Source organism: Ambystoma mexicanum, chromosome 1q (assembly GCF_040938575.1).
Source record: "Ambystoma mexicanum isolate Mex_15411 chromosome 1q, UKY_AmexF1_1, whole genome shotgun sequence".
NCBI classification, from domain to species: domain Eukaryota; kingdom Metazoa; phylum Chordata; class Amphibia; order Caudata; family Ambystomatidae; genus Ambystoma; species Ambystoma mexicanum.
Genome location: NC_090922.1, coordinates 1,250,925,542 through 1,250,946,988, shown reverse-complemented (window position 1 = coordinate 1,250,946,988; position 21,447 = coordinate 1,250,925,542).

Here is a 21,447-nt window from a genome sequence, read left to right as displayed (position 1 = left end):
GATAGGGCAGTGATGGTAGCAATTAAATTAATTCTCAGAATTTGGAAAAAGAGGAAAAGGCCTAATGTCGAGGAGTGGTTAACGGAGTTGCATATTCTATCACAGTATGATAAGGTTTCATTGGAAAATAAAGATAAAGGTGGGGAATACATAAAGTTATGGGGCCCATTTTTGTCTCTTTATGATTAATGTGACAGTGGAACTGATCTGGTGGATATGTCATCTGAGGAGGAAAGGGGGATAAGGCAGATGGTGTTTTTTTTGTTTTGTTTTGTTTTGTTTTGTTTATTTATTTATTTATTATTATTTTAGTTCTCTTCGCCCCACTTGTGTTGTCTCTTGTGTTGTTCTGTGTATATTTGTCAGTTTGCTGTTATGTTTTGCAGGATAAAGCTATTATGACAGATTGAAGATGTATGATGCTTATATAGTTCTGTAAATTAAGTTGTGACGCTTTACTGTGAGACATTGTTAACTTTATTGGTAGTTGTTGTTCATTGCAAACTTAATAAAGTGTTTAAAAAAAAAAGATTTACAAGTAGATTTCATTGGGCCCGTGATTCGCTCCTCTAGGGGGAACAAGTACATGTTAGCCATAACATGCTTGTTTACTAAATGGGTGGAATGTCTCCCGGCCCCAAATTGCAAGGCAGAAACAGCAGCTGCCTCGATGACCAATAACATCTCCTTGTGTTTTGGACTACCCCAAAGGATTGAGTCAGACCGAGGTAGTCACTTCACCAGCAAAGTGATGACAAAGATGTGGCAGATACTTGGGGTAAAAAGGAAACCACACATTGCATACCGCTGCTCCTCTAGTGGTGGAGTTGAGAGGTACAATAAAACCATTGGTAGCATACTAAAAAAGTTTGTGGCAGACTCTGGGACAAGTTGGGACATCTGATTACCGCTTGTTCTGATGGCCATCAGATCTACCCCTTTTTCTGCAACTAAGATGGCTCCATTGAGCTGATGACTGGACGAAGGATGGTGTTACCCCATCATCTGCTCCATAGAACACAAGAGCAGACACTGATCAATACCTCCACAACTCATGAGTATGTTGAGAATCTAAGAAAACACCTTCAACATGCTTTTGCGTGCGCTCAGCGGAATCTAGAAAGATCTGCAGACAGCATGAAGACTCATTATGATCTAAAGACAACTAAAAAGGAATACCAAGTAGGAGACAGGGTCTACTTGTACAATTTCCAAAGGAACCAGAACAAAGAGCACACATTTTAACTACCTGGAGGGGACCTTTTGAAATTGTAGACAAATCTCACCAGTCGCCTACAGAATCTGCATCCCCAAAGGTGACTTGACAGATGAGAAGTGGGTCCACATCAATCAGCTAAATAGTTGACACCCCAGGCACACTTTGAGACAAACAGAGGAGCCTACAGAAAACCCAATAGGGAAAACATCTGAAACATAGGAATAGTTTAATTATAACTGAATGCCTGTGTCTCACACTGCTGTCAACCCAATTGGTGGGCAGTTAGTGGGGAAATTGTAACAACCTGTTTGTGCTCCATTCCTATATTTGCACTTGTTGCACCGTCATTGCCAAGGAGGACCACCTCTGGGACCCGGAAGGAGACACCCAAGGAAATCCGGGGGGTTGCTCCACACCAGAAAAGAAAACCTGAGAGAAGGCTGGGGGTATTGTTCCACATTCCAACCAGATGCAGTGAGGGGGGCTTGTCGCATTGTTCACTGGTGGAAGAAGGACTCATACCCAACTGAACCTGTTTTTTCAATAAAGAAATCCCACTTGCCCGACTCGCCCATGACTGGGATATATTGACCCACTCAGCTGTGCTGTAGCACATCACTATGCTGCATTTGCGCAAGAAACAGCAATATGCCTGCGCTGGCTCCTGTGCGTGCCAGGATCTTAAAATTGTGTTTTTACAACCACCAAATAATGGCTGCACCACACTGTCACACACATTTCAGGTGGGGTGCAACAGAGTATACACCGCAGGAGTGTGCCAGTGTGCTCTGCAACGTTTAACATGGAATTAAGAGAAATAGGCAGCACTGCCTTGCTGAAAACCCCCAAAATTCCCTTTAAAATGACACCTTTTTCTACCTTTAAAAGTGCTGCTTGACGCTAAACTCATCTAGTCCTTGTGAAACAACTGTGATAAAAGGGCCCTGCAATGCCCAGGATCATCCACTATATTCTGCCGGGGTCGGCCGGGCCGTCCGCAGACCTCCGGGCAGGGAGGCCCCAACTCCTCCCGTATATCCCAGATGAGACAGAGTATGAGACACACGCAAGAAGCAAGGTGACTCTGCTGTTTATTAGACAAAACGGCAGGGATGGGTCAAGGAGCGTACGCGCCCGTCCTGACACACACACAATCGTAGGGCTCGCAGGCCCTTTTTACCTTGATATGACGCGCTACTTGCGTCACATTAAAAAGTTAGTAAAAAACCTATCGCCACTCTTAATTGGTTACTCGAGTGGTAGGGTTAGTATAGCACACGTATAGAGAATAATATGAGTGGATGAAGGTTAGTCAGGTGATATATCTGGGTTGTCCCTACAATTAGATACATGAGAATTGTTACATGGAGACCCCTGATGATTGGTTAAAGCTAATGGCGTCAGTGATAGGAGCCCCATGTTCTGATTGGTGCGCCCGTGAGCTTCCCAGCCTGGGACCATTGCTGTTCCCAGCTCTCGGTGTACCTGCAATTTGCAACAATGTTTCACTATGGGTACGTGCAGACAATGTGAGGATTTATTCATAGCTGGAGGGCTGGCTGCTCCCACTGTCGCAGATGTCCATTGAGCCTTTTTAGTTGTATCTGCTTATGTCTTGTAACGAGAGATCCAGACGCTTTCTTTCTCCTGGGCTTGGCATCATGTCAGGTTCGGCTTGGTCACGTGAGGAGAGACCGTGTTTGAGGCATAATTCTGCACAATTAATATTGTTTTTCCACTGTGTGTTTGGTTTAATTTGTAGGTGTGACTTTAACGTTGGTGCGCGGCGTACGAGGTTGCAACATCGTGCCCTTGATGATTGGCTTTTGGAATGTGAGTTTGCAACATTGCGACCTTGGCTGGTTGCTTCGCCGGGCTCATTCTGCAGGATCAGCAACCTGACTCTTGTTTTGTTAATGTCCACGGGAGCTCTTGCTTGCGGCCTACTTAGGCCTAGTGTATAAGTGGGTCCGTCTGGTGCACAGGTGCTTTAGGCTACCGTACCATATAGTTTCAAGACCAGTATCATGTCTTCATTATATTTCTCATGGTGGCAACTGGTTTTAAGAGAAGCGTGAGCAAGCTTTTTAGATGAGTTCATGACGCGTCTTGCGTTTCTGCATTTTGAAAGCCTATGTAGAAAATAATAAAGATGCACGTCCGTGAGTATGTCTGTCGCCTACGTCATAGCACTGGGTATATTCTTCGTGTAGATTGGTGCGGGAGTGTCCAGTGTGTAGATTTGCACAGGTGTGCTTAACCGTTGGCTAGGTCGTCATGGCATCTCTAACGACGTGTAGATTTTAGTCTAGTTGGTCCGTGCCGCAGGTGTCGGCATGGCTAGTGCGGGCTGCTGGGCAGGCAGATGGACACATCCGTATGTTCCTGTACCAGGGTATCTGGTCGTCTGGTAAATGGACAAACTCTTCTCGTGGCGGGTGTCTGGGTCGTGACCCTTTAGGCCAAGCGCGAGAGGTGAAGGACGGGAGCCTGGTCTTCCATTCTCCCACTTCAGTCCCCCCTCTGGTCGACTTGTCGACCACAAACATATCCTTTTCGTTATCTCCTCTTACTCGCCATATCTTAGTTATTCCTCCTAGATGTCCATAGTGGTTCACATGATCTTCAAATGACCAATACATATATTCACAGATTCCTCCAGGAGTACAGTATACCCATTTCCCTATGTAGCTCCTGGGATTTCTTGGGTTCTCGATCTTCACCGATGGTGGGTCTAGATGGTTGGTGATGATCTGGTTGCGCAACTTCTCCCTTTCCTGTATTATTACGCTTGTGTGTTGGCCGTCATCTGCTGGCATCAAGGGGTGCATACCCACCATTTCAAGCAACTCGTCAGTGGTACGTGCCTTCCGGGCCTTCCAAAATCTTATTATGATCAGTGTAGCTCCAGCCAAAATAGTACAACCCACTATAATTTTCAGTCCATCTGACAGCCAGGATGGCATCCATGACCATAATAGTGAAAACCAGCTCTTATCCTTGTTTACACCGTTACTTTCATCCATCATTTTGGAGTGCATCTGGGCCAATTGTGAAACTGCTTCTGTCAGTGTACCATTGTCAGCATCGTTGGCAGGAATGAACGTGCAGCATGATTGTCCTATCTTTGCACAAACACCTCCTTCCATTGCTGTGAGAAGGTCCAACACATATCTGTTCTGGAGTGCTACCATCCTTATAGCTCGCAGCTCCTCTTTTATTGCGTTGAATACAATTACTGTAGAATTGATGGTCATCATTAGTACCCATCTAGTTATCTGGAGCCATTTTGCGTTTGCGTAAGCCTGCAGTCCCGGATGTATTATTGAGGAGAAGAACATTGCTGCTCTGCTGAATAGTCTGTGTTCTGGCGGTATTGAAGTAAGTGTCGTTTCCGACCTTCCCCACAGGTAATTTCCTGTCAGAGGTTCTCCTTGTCTTTTCCTTCTATTTAGGACAGTATCATTGCCGTGGGTCCTGTTCCTCTGCTCCTCCTGAAGTGGTGCAGATCTCTTTTTTCTCTTGTCCCCTTCATCCATTTTGGGAAAGTTCGCCACATTGACATGCTTCTTGGGTACCACTAGTGATGGTACATTGACGTGCACCATTGTGCACACACCATTCCACAGGGGAGGCAGTGTATGGTATGCTTTTTCTCCACAGGCCCAATAATGGTCCATTATTACTGCTGTTCCTGCTCCCCCCTCAGGTAACTCCATCACACTTGCACAGTTGGTGTTATATCCTACGTCCACCTCTCCTTTATGCTGGTAGCATACCTTGGGCGCAGTCAGCGGCAGTATTGTTATTGGGTCTTCATCCGTCTCACCCACGTGAGCATTGGTACGTACTTTATCCATGTCGTCCAACATCGGTGATTGTGTGCCTCGATAGTTGAGATAGTTTCTTTTGTTACCATGTTACTGCCAATCACTCCTATCTCCCAGCTGTTGTCCAGGTACACCTTCCCGGTTATCGTCACCAGCGGCCTCTCCCAACATCCTTGTTTACCAGGAACTTCAGTGGCGTACCAATCACATGGTAGATACTGCAGTGTTACTTTCTTTGTTTCTCCTTTTGCAGGACCACTTGTTATGTATCTGAATGCTTCAGCATGTAAACTGCTCTTGTGGTAACTCAAATAGGTCTTGAGGAAGTTGTTTTCATATGGGTATGAGTCTCGTGTTTTCCATGTCATATGCACCACTGTCCCTTGAAATCTTCCTTTCGTTTGGAACAGTGCCAAGTATATTATGCACCGTGCTGTCTTTTCATCTATTTCTGTGGCAACAAATGTTCGAGAAGCACTCATGGCGTATGGTATTAATGAGCAAACGTAGCAGCTATCCTCTGTTGTCTGCTTACCAATGCGGGTCATGTGTTGGTACCATATGTTGTTTGAGACGTGTGCTGAATCTTGTATATAATTATCAATACCTTTATTGTCTGAGTATGTGCTGCGTTTAACTCTAATTTGCTTGGGTGCAATTTTACTACTATCACCTGACGTAACACCTGTTGCAGCAGGGGACGGGGGTGTATTAGGTTTGGGTGCAGCAATAAAATGAATAGCATAGCTGTACTGCCATACAGAGGCAGCCAAGAACCCGGTGATCATCAAAATCCCTATTAGTTTTATTACATATGCTAATTTCACCGGCATTTTGCTCTTACCTTGCTGCAGTCCTGGCAGCGTATTCTTGCGACGTTAAAGTTGCCCGCCTGAAAATACTCAAAATGCTGGTTACTAAATGTTAGTTGTTATTTTCTTTAAGCTCTCCCTATCAAATAGTCATTCAGTGCCCAGGCAAAGAGCTGTTCCCACGCTACTCTGAGTGATCTATCTCTTAGGACCGGCAAGTATGGGTGGAGGTGGGGCATTGAATATTCTATGGCCAGGAGGAATGCTGTGTAGTAGACACGTACCCTTCTCCTTTTTAGGTACGTCGGCCTTTTTATTTCGTATACAAATTGGTGTGACAATTCTTCTGGGTAGTTATCGTCTGGGAGTACCATCTACGCCTGGGCAGTGAACTTGTTAGTTATCTATTTTCTTAACAATACACTAATACGCAGTTCCTGTATGTGCGAGAGAAGAGAAAAAGAGAACATTCACATGTTTACATGTGTATTTGTGCAGGCAATGTCCTTTAGTTCAGTTATTACTATATTTGGGGGTCAATAGGCAGGGGGTGGTTTAGGCTCAGTTGGCGAAAGTATTTTTACTCTTTGAGCGTGTGACCATAGGGTGGGCAGTATGGGGATCACCCCTTTCTTCGTCAGTTATTGTCTCTGGGGAAGCTGGGAAATGACAGGGTATGGGAACAACTGGGTCTTTGGCTGTGGTAGAACTCTCTTCCGTCGTTGGTGATGTTGTTGCTGTTTTCCCAATGGACCTGTCGGTGGCGCTGGGGCGGGTCTGTAGTTTGTAGATCTTTACATCATGTAGGTAGTTCCAGGCACGCTTGTCCTTTAATTTTACTGCTCTTGTTGATACTTCCTCTACTAGATGGGGGCCAGTAAATCTTTTATCATTCCATTTCCTGTTGAAATTGCGAAGTAGCACGTGGTCACCTTTAGCAAGTTTACACAGGTTTTCCTTTTCCAATTCTGTATTGGCGCCTTCTTGTTGATTGTTGGCAGACCCGCCCCGTGTGCGCTCGAGCTGTTGAGACACAAACACAACACTAGTAATCAAAGAAGACACATATTGGTACATTTCATCACCTAACACACTCGCTGTGCTTTCGTGATCAGTGAATGCCCTTGACGTTGGCGTTAGGGGAAGGCGCATTTGACGTCCGGTAACCACCTCATGTGGGGTGAGGTGGTGGTCGGACCCCGGCCTATTCCTCAATTCAAATAGGGCTAATGGAAGGCAATACAACCAGCTTTTCTTTGTTGTTTGTTGTATCTTTGCAATTGCCTCCTTTAATAGTCCATTCAGGCGTTCACATACACCATTGGCCTGTGGATGGTATGCACATGCGAATTTGTGTTTTATGCTCAGCAAGGATGTGATATGCTGGAACATTTCGTTTGCGAAATGCGGGCCATTGTCTGACCTTAACACTTTGCACACTCCCCACCTGGGGAAGACCTCCCTCGCTAGGAATTTGGCTGCTCTAAATGCATCTGGGTGTGAACAGGGCCCTGCTTCAATCCACCTAGAGAATGGGCATACTACTACAATCATATACCTATTACCTTGACATATGTTGATCATATCAACATAGTCAATGTGAAGATGCCGAAAAGGTCCCTCTGGCCGGGGTATAGTACCTCTTATCACTTTTAGGGTATGACCGGCCGTAAACTGTTGACATGTGAGACAATTGCTGATAAAATTCGACACATGAGAATTTAACTCGGGGCAGAACCAATCTTCTCTAATTCGTGCTGCAATTACTTCCTTGCCTGTGTGGGCTGGGTGATGTAATTGGCTCAGGGCGGTGTTCAAAAGTGCTAATGGTATTACAACTTTTCCAGTGCCACCCTGGCGCCATAGTGCGTCGGTTGGTGACATTGTACATCCTCTTTTTACCCATATTTCTTTTTCGGCCATTGGTGCAGCCGCTTGTAGCTCCATAATCTGCGTGGCTGGGAGATGGGTGTACCCTTCTCTTATCAACATCTCCTTAGCCATTCCCCTCCCTCTCCCTCTCTGTGATTCTGGGGGGTTCCATATCTCACCAAAGTATGCAGCATATTTCGCATGTGCGTCTGCTGCTGCATTCCCTTTTGAGACGTGGTCTTCACCATTGGTGTGTGCGGTGCATTTTACGAGGGCTAATTCTTGGGGGTCATTTATTACTTCAATTAGTTCAGCCAATAAGAGGGCATGTTGCACTGGAGTGCCATCAGCTCTCCTAAACCCTCTTCTTCTCCATTTTGATAGCCCTAAGTGGACAGTGGATGTAACATATGCACTGTCGGAGTATATGGTTACTCGTTTGTCAAAACTTTCCTTCAATGCCAATATTAGTGCAACCAGTTCCGCGGCTTGAGCAGAGTAATGCTGTGGTAATTGTACACATTTCATAGCCACACACACCGGCGCCTCCATCATTTTTACCACTGCTGCCCCAGTCCTCCGTATCCCATCTCCTTGATCAATAGTTGATGACCCATCAATAAACAAAAGCTCACCTCCCTCTAGTGCGTTTTCTTCAACTTTTCTAGTACATGAGTACATTTCAGTTATTTGGGTACAGTCATAGGCATAATCTCCCTCCTCAATTACTTCTGCTAGGAACCTTGCAGGGTTAACCGTGCTACATCTAACAATTGCTAGTTCAGCTCTAGACAAAATGATCTCATAACCTGATGCCCTCTGCGTGGTTAGGGTGGACTTAGGTTTATTCAATATTGCAAATAGTGCATGTTCCACAAACAGTGTAGTTGGACACCCCATGGTTATTGCTGATGCTTTTTCCACTGCAAAAGCAGCTGCAGCGAGACCTTGTTCGCAAGGGAAGTGACCTAACATCACAGGGTCTAAGTGACCGCTGTAAAATGCTACTGGTTTATAGCCCATGCTTGTTTTTTGGGCCAATACTGCTTTCATCACTGCTGAGTCGCAATGTGAGAATATAAAAAATCGTCGCTCATAGTCTGGGGATGCCAGTACTGGAGCAGTTGATATTGCATCTTTCAATTCATCAAAGGCCTCTCTCATTTCCATAGTCCACCCCAACTTTTTCTCCCCCTTATTAGCTTCCCTTAAACCCTCAAGCAGGGGTCCTATGTATGAACTGTAATCAAATACCCATGCTCTACAGTAGTTGCACAGCCCCAGAAATTGTTGCAGTTCCCTCACAGTCTGTGGCATTGGAGTGCTTGAAATGGCCTGTGCTCTTTGTGGTGCAATCTTTCTTCCATGTTGGGATATGAGTTGGCCAATGTAAAGTACCTGTTCTTGACAGTATTGTATCTTTTCCATGTCTACCTTGTACCCTTTTTCAGCCAATATTGTCAACATCTTTAAAGAGTCCTCTCTGCATTTACTTTCATTTGTACTGCAAATTATTATGTCATCCACATACTGTAACACTGTGCTTTCCACTTCAATGTTACCCAAATCCATCTGTATTACTCTATTGAAAATTGAGGGTGATTCGCAATACCCCTGTGGCAATCTGGTATGTTTCCACTTTGTATTTCGGTAAGTGAAGCTTGTCAAATCTTGTGAGTCTGGGTGTAATGGTATTGAGAAAAAAGCATTTTTAAGGTCGATCACTGTAAATCGTGATGCTTCCGCTGGAATGCCACACAATATTGTGGCCGGGTTTGCTGTTACTGGATATTCTGCTTCTACTATGTTGTTCAAGGGCCTTAGGTCCTGTATGAAGCGCCAAGACCCCCCTTTAGCCTTGCGCACTGGGTACACAGCCGTGTTACATGGTGATTCTGAGGGGACCAATATGCCATTGTTTATAAGGGCCGTTATGGTTTCATATATGCCCTCATCTGCCTCTTTTGACAGTGGGTACTGTTTCACTCTGGGTAGTATGGCACCTTTTTTCAATTTTATCCTTACTCCCCCTATGCTTTTTATGCATCCCACGTCATAAGGGCTAATAGTCCACAATGATTTGGGCACCTTTGACATATCCTCCTTAAAGAAGGGGACTGGGGTGCATGCGGGTGCCTCAAGTGCCATTGCAATTTTCTGTGCTACTTGTTTGTGAGCCACTCTTAGCCATATTTCTACACTCATCATGAATACCATTTCACCTTCCTCCTTTTCTTCTGAGAACAGCTCCTCATCTGACACCTGGGTCAGCCTACATCCTTCTGCTAGTGCTATCACTGCCCTCCATGCTCTCCCTTCTTTATCTTGGGCGTGCACAGCAATATAATCAGCTGTTGCAATAATGCTCTCAATGTCCATTACAACCACCTTTCCTTCTGGTTCATTAACAGGTGTTTCTGGTCGGAACAGATAGGCTGCTGGCCTCCTCCATATTTTCCCTTCTATCCCTGGCATCCATGCAAATGCCATGTCTGTTCCATACTGGAATAGCTCGCCATCTACTGGCTCCGCCCTAATCGCTGTCTGTCCACAGTATGCTTGCATAATCTGTCGTGCTGCGAGCATGTTAATCCCTGGAGTAGAGCAAATTATGCCGTCCTCTGTAAAGGAGATCGTCATATTCAACCTTTTCATTATGTCCATCCCCAATATATTTACTGGTGAGGCACTATAATATAAAAGTGGAACTGACAGATCATAATCTCCAATAGATAAGGGAATGTTATCAGTAAAGGGAACCAACCCTTTAGCCCCAGAGAATCCTTGGGTGTTCATGGCTTCGCCTGACATCTTAAATTTACCTTCCCTTATGCAAGACCGGGTTGCCCCGGTGTCAACAAGGAATGATAATTTTTTGTCACCTATCGTTACCTCTATGCGTGGCTCCTCCGCACTATTAGGTGTTACTGACAGGATGGGACACACCAAGGCCGTCTGTGGGCTGTCCTATTGAGGGTACAATGATTGGCCATTTCCTGTGTAAGGGTTGTGTCCCAACACCGTCACCCTACCCAATTGTGTTTGTTGGGTTTGGGGTTGTTGTGTTATCGCTACCTGTTGTTGTGGCAGTGAATATGTCTGTGGCTGTTGTTGTGTTATTTGTTGTTGTTGTTCACTTCCCTGTTGCAACGTCTGCTGTTGTTGTATGCCCTGCTGTTCTTGTGAAGTCCTAGGTTGTCCTTGTTCATTCCATGCTGGTGTTCCTGGCCTAACCATACACGTGCGTGACATGTGTCCTAATAATCCACAACTCCAACACACGGGTGGTTCCCTGCTCTGCCATGGGAAGTTCCCTGTGTTGTCCTGGTATACTGGTTGCCCTGTGGGGTAGGAATTTCTAAGTCCTCCCACCTGCTGTTGGGTGTTATATCCGTATCCTCTCCCTCTCATAAATCCTCCTCTCCCCCTGTTATAATTATAATACCCAGCTCCTTGCATTGGGTACCCTCCTCCCATGTTTAGTGTTTGTAATTGCAGTGGCGGCACTTGTTGTGTTATAGTCTGTGAAGGTGCTATTTGGGCGGGATCTTGTGCAGCCACTACTTGTGTGGGGCTTTGGGCCATTGGTGTGGGCGTAGTTATTAGTGCCCCTTCCATTGTGTATTTAGTAAGTTTTTTCTGTACTAGTTTAGCCTCTTCTGTTTTCCTGTCTTCTTCCTTTTGTTTCATTTTTCCTTGCCATGTCCTGCAGTGATGTACTATAGTCAGTTGTATTTCTGGCCATGGTTTTGCTTCCATTCCCACTACTTTCTTTAGTTGTTTCTGAACTCCTTCTGGGAGCCCTTGTACTAGTATATGATAGAATATTGCTGGTGTTTTATCCCATTGCTCTCTAGTTTCCATGCGCCACTTCTCTTGGATATCCTCGATACAATCAACAGGATCCTCATTCTCACGCATCTTACGGGAAGTAATTGCTCCTATGTCTGATGTGTCTGGGTACTGTACTCTCAGTGCCTGCCATAGCGCATGTCTGCAGTTTGCAAATGGTGCCCCATCATGCGATGTGTTTGTTATTGTTACCCCATGGAATCCCGCTCTCATCCAAATGTCATCCGCTCTATCCCCTAATATTGATATTAACAGGCCCTTTACATCTCCTACTGCTAGTTTCTGTCCTGCAGTGTGTTTTTCCATTTCATATATCCACTTACCCGCACCTCCACTTAATGATGGAAGCCTACATTTTATATTTTCTTTATCTGTATGCTTCCAAGGGACATACTGTGGTCTAACCCCTCCTCTCTCCAACAGTGGCATTAAGTTGTGTCTTGTGTCACCCTTTACGTTCCATAATATCGAGTCCTCACACCCGTCCTCCTTCTATTTCTCCTAATTCTCTTAAAGGGTACAACCCCCCTCCCTCTGTTTTCACTCCCGGTGTTATGGGTATCTCATTGCTTGGTTCCTTTATTATGTCATCTGATTTATCAATCTTTTCTCCTCCCTATCCTCCGTTCCCCGTATTCTTTGTGCTTTCACTCCCCTTTTTCCCATCCTCTCCTTCTTTCTTAATCTCTTTTTCTTCCGGTGTTTCCCCCATAGTGAACATTCCATTTGGTCCTGGTCGGGACCCCTGGAACATCCTCCATAAGTTAAACACCTCCACATGGTTTGCCAACTTCTTCCCCTTGTATGTATTGTGCAGATGGTTTAGCAGTGAATGTTGGGCATATGGATCGAAACTACCATTAGGCGGCCATGGTGTTAGCATTTTGTTATCCGTCCCCTGGGTCCATTCTATGCTGTACTTAATTTATTTCTCCCTATGGGGTGGCAGTGTGGTGCATATGTGTTGTAGTGGGGTAGTGAGGGTGTTCCCCCACCCTCCCGACCCTGTCCCGTATGACATAGTAGCGCCCCACTTGCTACCCTTCCCCTATCTGATAGCAGTGTATCTCACTAGCCGTTTACAATATACAACCTTATATTGTTTACCTGGCCCCGTAAGTTTGGGGACTTACGACAATCCTTTGACAAAATTATGCAATAATAAAAAAAAAAAAAATATATATATATGGTTTTACATTTGTATATTCCCTTCTGTCTTTCTTTCTTTATACGACACCCTTACGGCCCCCTGCGGCCAAAGCGCACGCAGCCCCCTGCGGCTGCGTACCCCTTACAACGCTCTTATACAGTCGTCCTGTTTCCACGTTCTCCTCCCCCTTTTACACTTGCCGTGGCCGGCGTTCTCCGTGCGCAGCCACGCCCCTCTCCCCTTTTCCTTTCCCCGATCCACTCGTTTACCGTTTATCTCCGTGTCCGCTCCCTTATCATATTTCTCTTCCCCGCCACTCTCAAAACCAATGTGCCTTGTGCTCGCGATAGCCTATTAAAGCCCTACTGGTGACGTCACCGATTTCTTTGCGCTACTGGTAAATTCTTCATATGTTCTTTAAGTTCAAAATACACTTGCAATCTACCCCCGTTAACCCTACAGCTGTCTTCCTGTCACTCCTGGAACAAGGTAATCAAATCAATAATATAATCGGACTGCGCACGCTGCGTCGCCTCGCGTGTGATACGCCCCTCAACAGGAGGGCTTAACCAGCCAATTATCTTCCGTATTGGGCAACTAGCTAGCTACCGCCTACAGGGAAACGTCATCTACCTATCGAGTTTCCTGCTCGAACAATAGGGATCCTCATCTACTCATTGATCAATAAATGCCAAATCGTAGGAAACCACACACACCCACCCTTAAACGTAGTCGCGACTTAGGCCAATCAGTGTCTACGAGCGGCCGCACGTGATGTTTTCGTGCTCCGCCCCCCTCTTTCGCGTGACGTAGCCGACTGCTCTCGCACTCGTTTCGCTACCATTCATTCCATTGCCAACACTAAGTTGTTAAACCTTCGCGCACCTGTGCAACACCTCCCTCCTCCCTTATTTACTTCCTCCCCCCTCCCTCACAATTTCGCATTGCTTGTTGTGCGTGTCATGCTCACCAAGTTCTCTCGATGCAGGGCCGCTCGACTGCGTGCACCCCTCCAAGCGGCTCGCCACCTCCCCTCGTCTGGACCACGTCTGGACACTCGCCAACCGCGGGCGGGATACTTCTCAACCGGCTCCCGAGGGCCAATATCCGGATTGCGCTGTCCGGTCTTCTCGCAGCTCCGCGATGGTCCTGTAGTCCTCAGAAGGGGGCAGCGGCAGAGGGGGCTGCGCCGCCGGGCCTCCTCGCAACGGGAGTGCCTGGAAAAAGTAAAAATAAAAAGTCGATCTTAAACAGATCTCAGCAGTGCCTCCAACTTGTCGGGGGGAAATTCTGCCGGGGTCGGCCGGGCCGTCCGCAGACCTCCGGGCAGGGAGGCCCCAACTCCTCCCGTATATCCCAGATGAGACAGAGTATGAGACACACGCAAGAAGCAAGGTGACTCTGCTGTTTATTAGACAAAACGGCAGGGATGGGTCAAGGAGCGTACGCGTCCGTCCTGACACACACACAATCGTAGGGCTCGCAGGCCCTTTTTACCTTGATATGACGCGCTACTTGCGTCACATTAAAAAGTTAGTAAAAAACCTATCGCCACTCTTAATTGGTTACTCGAGTGGTAGGGTTAGTATAGCACACGTATAGAGAATAATATGAGTGGATGAAGGTTAGTCAGGTGATATATCTGGGTTGTCCCTACAATTAGATACATGAGAATTGTTACATGGAGACCCCTGATGATTGGTTAAAGCTAATGGCGTCAGTGATAGGAGCCCCATGTTCTGATTGGTGCGCCCGCGAGCTTCCCAGCCTGGGACCATCGCTGTTCCCAGCTCTCGGTATACCTGCAATTTGCAACAATGTTTCATTATGGGTACGTGCAGACAATGTGAGGATTTATTTATAGCTGGAGGGCTGGCTGCTCCCACTGTCGCAGATGTCCATTGAGCCTTTTTAGTTGTATCTGCTTATGTCTTGTAACGAGAGATCCAGACGCTTTCTTTCTCCTGGGCTTGGCATCATGTCAGGTTCGGCTTGGTCACGTGAGGAGAGACCGTGTTTGAGGCATAATTCTGCACAATTAATATTGTTTTTCCACTGTGTGTCTGGTTTAATTTGTAGGTGTGACTTTAACGTTGGTGCGCGGCGTACAAGGTTGCAACATCGTGCCCTTGATGATTGGCTTTTGGAATGTGAGTTTGCAACATTGCGACCTTGGCTGGTTGCTTCGCCGGGCTCATTCTGCAGGATCAGCAACCTGACTCTTGTTTTGTTAATGTCCACGGGAGCTCTTGCTTGCGGCCTACTTAGGCCTAGTGTATAAGTGGGTCCGTCTGGTGCACAGGTGCTTTAGGCTACCGTACCATATAGTTTCAAGACCAGTATCATGTCTTCATTATATTTCTCATGGTGGCAACTGGTTTTAAGAGAAGCGTGAGCAAGCTTTTTAGATGAGTTCATGACGCGTCTTGCGTTTCTGCATTTTGAAAGCCTATGTAGAAAATAATAAAGATGCACGTCCGTGAGTATGTCTGTCGCCTACGTCATAGCACTGGGTATATTCTTCGTGTAGATTGGTGCGGGAGTGTCCAGTGTGTAGATTTGCACAGGTGTGCTTAACCGTTGGCTAGGTCGTCATGGCATCTCTAACGACGTGTAGATTTTAGTCTAGTTGGTCCGTGCCGCAGGTGTCGGCATGGCTAGTGCGGGCTGCTGGGCAGGCAGATGGACACATCCGTATGTTCCTGTACCAGGGTATCTGGTCGTCTGGTAAATGGACAAACTCTTCTCGTGGCGGGTGTCTGGGTCGTGACCCTTTAGGCCAAGCACGAGAGGTGAAGGATGGGAGCCTGGTCTTCCATTCTCCCACTTCAATATCGCAGCAGAATCGGGCCTAATTTCTGAATGAAAGTAATGCCAGCCCCTGTCAAAAGTAACTTTGAAAAATTAAGCAAAGACACTGCTTTCACTCACACGGGAAAGTGCGCATATTTCTCCACAATGTATCAAACATTAGCTGTCTTCAAAAGAACTTCAACTATCTGAACCTGGTCATTTTCATGTATCATAGTTCCGATAAATCTCATGCTTCCAGGAAAATGACTTTGGCTGCAAGCAGTATTGCAAAGGCAGATGGGGCTGCCAAATCGAAATGAATGAAAGAAATGTTAGAAGTTTTTATTACATGTGGTAAAATGGGTTTTGCTGACTGAAGAAAAAATGGCCTATTTAAAAGTACATTTTTAAAGAAAGCCTGCTTACTTAGCAATGTAAAAGGATTATGTAGCTAATGATAATATACACATAGGCTATTTTTATTCCACAGGTTTGTTAAATCAAGACGCACAAATCAGGAAATAAAGACTTTTAAATCAACTGGGCTGAGTTGGCAAGCTCTAAAAAACCTGTTCGGCCAGTTGTCAGCCCTGTAACTTCCTTTAGAATTGCAGGCACACCATAAACGTCCAGCACAGGAAAGCGGTAATTGCCAGCTTCAAAAACTTTGAATGGGCCAGGACAAAGGAAGTTTACATGCTCATCCAGGCTGGGACAATAGCAGGCTGGGACACTCACCTCTCAAGTGTGAAGGGGCACTAAAACCTTCAATTAAGACTGGAGATCTCACTTTGCCTTGGAGGAAGTGACAGTTGGTGTCAGTTGGAGGAAATAAAAAAAAATGATCAAGTGACAATGGACTTCCTTTTGGTTAACTCTGCAGCAAGAATTAGTAAAAATGTGAAAAGTTTGTAGTTTTAAATCTAATTTTATTCTCTTTCTGTTAAAACTTGGTAGAACTCATTACCGCATGGGGAACAGAAGTTATAAAATATGACAGATTACGGGTAAAGTATTCATGTTGCAAATATAAAGTTTTGTACATGCATCCCTGGGGACAATTCGCATCTGTGCATACAATTGGGGAATTTTAGGCCAAATCTTTCATGTTTATAATCACCAAAATGTATCAGAAAGGTGAAGCAATGTCCCACAGACTTGAGGATTGGACTGATCTGTGCAGCACAAAATATGTAACCTATGTATCTGATTTACTATCTGAAATATCTGTTTGTGGCAAAAAAGTTTTTTTTATTTTTTATTTAAGTGTATTTGGTATATTACAAACCTTTCACAAACAGAAAAAGAAAATTTCGTTTTTTAACAAAGAGATCTAGCCTAAATAAGAAAACAACGTAAGAAAACACAGAGGGGAGATCAAAAACCAAGCAACAAACCCTTAATGAAATAAATAAAACCTTGATAGAAACCTTTAAAATACATTACAGATACTTGAAGAATCTTTAAAAACAAATTTTGAACAGATTTTACGATAAAACAGTAAAAACTAGCTATACCAATTAGCTTTTTTGCATTACATCTTCTTCATCGCAAAAGTCTAGCTTTTTAAGGGTTTGTTCTAAAAATGTGACTGTTACAAAGTTTATTCTTGGAGTTCGACAGTCATATATTAGACTCCACCACTTCTCCGAGTCTAAACCGCATAAATCAAAAATGTTGCCGTTTAGATACAAATTTCTGAGATCTCTTAATTTGGGGCAAAATAATACCAAGTGACTGAGGGATTATTCACTTCTTTTGCACAATCTACACATTGTGCATATTCTTCCTTTGGTATATCTTGCCTTTGTTGTTTTGTTTCGTAGGACATTCAATCTAAAACGCAACAGTAGATCTCTTTGCTTGCAGTTTGGAAATGTTCTCAAGTAGTTCGGTATAATAGACATTACACCCCAATTAGTTTTCGAGAGTGTATGGGTTTTTGACAGTGCTCTTTTTGTTTCCGTATTTGACCAGTCTTCGGCCCATAACATTCTTTTGACAGCTGTAGGATTTTCTGCCAATGTTCGGGTTTCCAGAGTTCGTTTTTTCAGAATTCGTTCATTGTCTCTTTTCCAGTCTTCCACTACCTTCGAAATTGTTGTTTTCGCAGAATATTTCGAATTGAGGAGGCGTCAAGTTGGTCATTGTTTTTCTGTACAACATAAGCTTATTGTGGCAGATGTGTGCATATAAAGCAGTCAGGCCAAGTTCATGACGAATTACCATCATTGGTGTTGCTTTTGGTATCGGTAAGATATTTTTCCAGAAGAGTGTTTCTAGGGTGTTCCAGAATTCTTCCGGAATATTAATACAAGTTTCTGCTCCGTATGTTAATGTTGGTATCACTTTAAGCCTGTAGAATGTTATAACAGGTTGGAGGGAGAACTTTCTGTATCTTTTATTAATGATTTTCGCTTTTGCTGTTAGTTGTTTTGTTTTTGTCTTTAGCATCCTTCTCCAGTGCTCTTTGTTTTTTATTCCACTTAATTGGATGCCTAAGTATCTAATTTCATCGCATGGTTTTATTAGTGTTTTGTTCACTATCTATTTCTCGTTTTTACTTTTTTCCATCGTTTGTCACCGAATAGCAATATTTCCGTCTTGTCTGCATTTATTTCCAAGTCTTTTTGTTCTATATATTTTTCGACCTGATTTAGCACTCTTTGAAGACCAATTTTTGTGTGGTCTAATATTATCCAATCATCTGCATATAGCATATAGCAGATGATTGACTGGTCTGCCATTTAATCTTGGTGGAAAAGTTCTACTATTTCCCAGGCAGTATTGTAAATCTTCGATGTAAAAGCAGAAAAGAGTGGCTGCTAGCGGGCATCCTTGTTTAAGGCCTTTTGTTGTTTTATGTCCTTTGACAGAGTGCCACTTTGATCTAATTTTACGGAAGTTTTGGCATGCAGTTCTTTGATTGCTTTCAGCAGGTCTGTGGGGCAGCCTGTAGAAGCTCATTTTTCCCAAAGGCGATTTCTCTTTACACTGTCAAAAGCTTGACGTAAGTCAGTGCTGGCTGTGTATAATTTTTGTTTGTTTGTATACGCTCTTTTTTTCATCAATCCTAATATCAGGAGATTTAGATTACACCCTACTTTTTCAACGAAGCCTGACTGACGTTTATAGTACATGTTTGTGTGTTTAATCCATTTTTTCAGTTGATTTAACAGGAGGGTGGCAAAGATCTTCCCGCACAATCTAACAAGGCGATTGGGCAGTAATTTTTGGGTTCCATCCTACTTCCTTTTTTGAAAATGGGAACGACAATAGCCGACTTCCATGATTTAGGGATTTGCACTCGCATAACAATTCTCTTGAACAGTCTTTCACAAAAAATTGCCCATTTCTCAGGATCTTCTTTTAGTACCGCATTCGATAGGCCATCAGGCGCTGGAGCTCTTGAGGAGCTTGATTTTAGAATTAACAACTTTATGTCTTCCTTATCGAATGGGATATTCCAGGCTCTTGTTTCATTTTCCTCTGTGTTGTTTTCGAAGTTTGATTTTCCCGTCTCATTGAACAATTTCGTGAAATGTTCCATCCAAGCAGTTTCTGATATAGGGTTCACAAGCGCCGGTGCTGTTGATTGTTTTCATTTAGTAAGTCCCATAATGTCCTGCTGTTTGTATTGTTCATGGCTTTTTGCATGGTTTCAACATCCTGTTGGTACAGCTGAGATTTATGGGATTTCTGCCAATTTTTGTATTTTTTTTTCCTTTTTCGAATCAGTTCTTTTATTCCTTCGATCTTTTCTGTTTTTAGTACGTATAGATCCTTTCTCAGTCGTTTCTTTTGTATCATCACCTCTTGGTCATATACATGTCATTTTTGAACTCTCGGTTTTGTGAATCTCCCATTACTTTGTTTGAATATCTGTATAGATGTATCATGTTCTACTGACCTTTTTTCTTTATCTTGCCACTTTTCCTGATTTATCAGTACAGTGTCAAAGTCATTTTTTTCAGCCTTAACCGATTTAATCCATGTTCCAGCTCGATTTTAGTATCCCATATCGGGTTTGCTCTGATTTTCCAGTGAGAAATCACAGCGATAATTGGTTCGGGATCGCTGTGAGTTGATGGTGTTACTTTGAAACTTTGGATTTTCTCTAACAGCTGTTCAGAGACAAACATATAATCCAGAATGTTACTCACATTGCCATTAGTCCAGGTCTTTGATGGCGGTATGTCTCCCTTCATGTTTCCGTTTAATCTATGGAATCTCCTCGCTTCCATTTCATCATTCCACATTTTCCCTCGCTTGCATTTTTGATTTATTCCATTTTGTGTTGTTTTTTGGTTTTCCAAGCGGTTAACATTGAGATCACCACAGATGATAATATTCAGATCTTGGTGTGCTTCTCTTTTGCTATCCAAGCATTCCATTATTTGATCTATGAATTGTTCACTTTCATTTGTTACAGGGTTCCAATAAACATTCAATATTAGCAATCTTTGTGTGGGTTTTAGAGTTTCCGACTGGAATTGAACTTCAGTAGCCTGTATATTCGAGTTGATGTTTGTGGATTCTAGTACCGTTATTCCAGACCCATTTTTAATTAGGGTTAGTAAACCTGCAGAGGGTCTTCCAAGTAGGCCTCCTTTTGCTGGATTACATAACACGGTATATCCTTCCTTACAGGGTGCAGTATTGAGCCATGTTTCGTGTAAGCATATTATTTCAATGTTATTTAAGGATCAGTTGAAATCATTAAAAAGGCGACGGAATCCTCTGGTATTCCAACTTCCTGTTTTCCATTGATCTGCTTGAACATTTTCGGATGGCTACAGTTTTGGTTTTATGGCAAGAGTACCAGCTAGCCAATTCCAATACTTCGGGACCTCTTTAGGTGTTTGTGTTGTATTATTAGAATCAAGCATTTTTTGAGTTCTTTTTATGGTTATTTTTATTTTATTTAAATGTTCCTTTTCATGCTTTTGAATTTGTTCCTCATTTCCATCTTCCTTTGTTTCTCGATTCCTTGGTTCTGTGATTGGTTTTGCTGGATCATTGCTGCCAACCAAATGGCTCTGATTATATTCAGAGTCCTCTCTTTGTTTAGGCTTTGCGATCTCCTTTCTTAGTTTGTTGTAATCCACTTCCTCATCTTTAAATGGGTCTCTGTTGTAATGCTTGTTTTTATTGATTCCACGAGCCCCTGCCTCTTCATCGTTAATTTGATTTTAAGCTGGTTTTGTGATCTTATGGCCCAATGCTCTGAAGTTTTCGTGGCCTCTAGCATAATAGAGGCAAGTATAACCGAGTTTGTCACAATTTCTACAAGGTCAACACGAGCTTCATCGGGGAAACTTACTGACAAAATTTCCTCAGATTTTATAATTTTTAATTGAGGAATGTATTGTAGAAGTTTCATAACTGCTGATCTATTTAGTATCAGCCCATCTGAATTTCTTACCATTTTCTCAAGTATCATAACCATATTTTTCATGGGTTTTTGTCTTTGCTTCATCCATTTGTTGTTTTGACCAGTTTTTCTTCAGAATCCTTGGCTTTCACTCGTTGTTCTTTGCTCGTTTCTTATATCTTTCTGGTGGTCATTCTTTGAATTTTCAAAAGGTGATTCTTGCGGTAAGGAGATTTCCTTTTGTCCTTTCATTTCAGAGTATTTATCTGTGCATTTCTTTAGTTTGTGCCTTAGGGTAAAAAAATGTTCTTCATTTGGCGCCTTGAGGTCAATACATACTTCTTTTGCTTCATATATATTGAAATCCATAATCACCCGTTCTTGGGTTTCGTCTGCTTGCGAATTTTCATCGTCATAGACCGAGCAGTCTATAAGTTCTTGTAGGCTGCCATCAAGTATGCTCGAATCTTCAGAAGACACAGATACAGTCGAGATCTTATCTGAGACCGATTTAGGCAGGGTCTTTACAGATTTACTTTTAGATT